Source organism: Volvox carteri (genome assembly GCF_000143455.1).
Source record: "Volvox carteri f. nagariensis unplaced genomic scaffold VOLCAscaffold_22, whole genome shotgun sequence".
NCBI classification, from domain to species: domain Eukaryota; kingdom Viridiplantae; phylum Chlorophyta; class Chlorophyceae; order Chlamydomonadales; family Volvocaceae; genus Volvox; species Volvox carteri.
The window spans coordinates 1,437,797-1,438,784 of record NW_003307565.1 but is presented as its reverse complement, the minus strand read 5'-3'; the positions used below and the strand labels follow the sequence as shown (position 1 = coordinate 1,438,784).

The 988-nt window shown below is 66.1% G+C and overlaps 1 protein-coding gene across 1 annotated transcript in view; it reads left to right on the top strand.

Annotated features, from left to right (window-relative positions):
- The window catches only part of VOLCADRAFT_81406 (uncharacterized protein), a gene marked incomplete at its 3' end in the record, with an annotated part of 19,761 nt that overhangs the window by 5,892 nt on the left and 12,881 nt on the right, over positions 1 to 988 (top strand). The gene's annotated exons all lie outside the window — the stretch shown is intronic.

Genomic DNA, 988 nt, shown 5'->3' with positions numbered 1-988 from the left:
CCGGTACGGCTCCCCCAGGCAAATACACCCTCCCTCCCCCATGTCCCCTTGCGCGGCACCCCCCCAAGCCCCATCCCTGATCCCGCCCCCCTCGCAACCTTTCCCCTCAACCTCCCTCTCGACCTCCCTACCACCCCCACCTCCGCGCCTCGACACCCTATCCCCTTATCCCCTAAACTCCAGCTCCCGCCGCGTCCGCTTGACCATTAGGTCGTGATATCCACCGCCTCCGCGCAGCACAGTGCTCCCCCGACGATTGACAGGATCGGGTGGTGGGGTCCCACTCCGTCCCAGCCCCGCCTTGGGACATTGAGCGCGGTGAAAGAGCGCAAGCGCGCCCAGAAGTCCACTACTGCCCGAGCGCGGGCGTATTCCAGGGGGGTTGCTGCTGCTGTTGCTGCTGCTGCTGCTGTTGCTGCTGCTGTTGCCGTCCCCGGTCCCGCGATGGGCCCCTGCGTTTGATCCTCGAGTACCGGCGCGTTCAGCGGCGGCCCCTCGTGCGGTCTCACTCCATTGGCCAGGTGAAAGAAGTCCGTTATCCGCCGCTGTTGGGGCCCTTGCGCCTGGATCTGTTGCACTTGCTCTGGCTGTTCTGTCGCGGGGTTAGCCGCCCTTTCCAGTCGTCTTCCGGCTGCTCGCAGGCAGCACCTGCCTACCTCCATAGCAGACAGGGCCGCCAGGGCGATCACATCCCAGGGGGTCTGCTCGCAGCCGGTCGGGGCTTGGACCAACCACAGCTGCTTCCGGGTGATGCCGCCTGTCGCTGCCTCCTGGGAGGGCTGTATGTGTCGGTCAATTTGCTCCCGGACAGCTTGTGCGACGGGGCACTCCCAGAAGTGGTGCATGCGTGGGGAGCAGTGCTGGTTGCTGGCGTTGCCGAACCCTCCACACCCACAGCGCTCAGGCACCATGCGGGCCAGGTGCGTGTTGCCGGGCAGGGGGATGCCGTCCACGGCGAGCCGCCACAGCGTTTCTTTGTTCTCGTTCT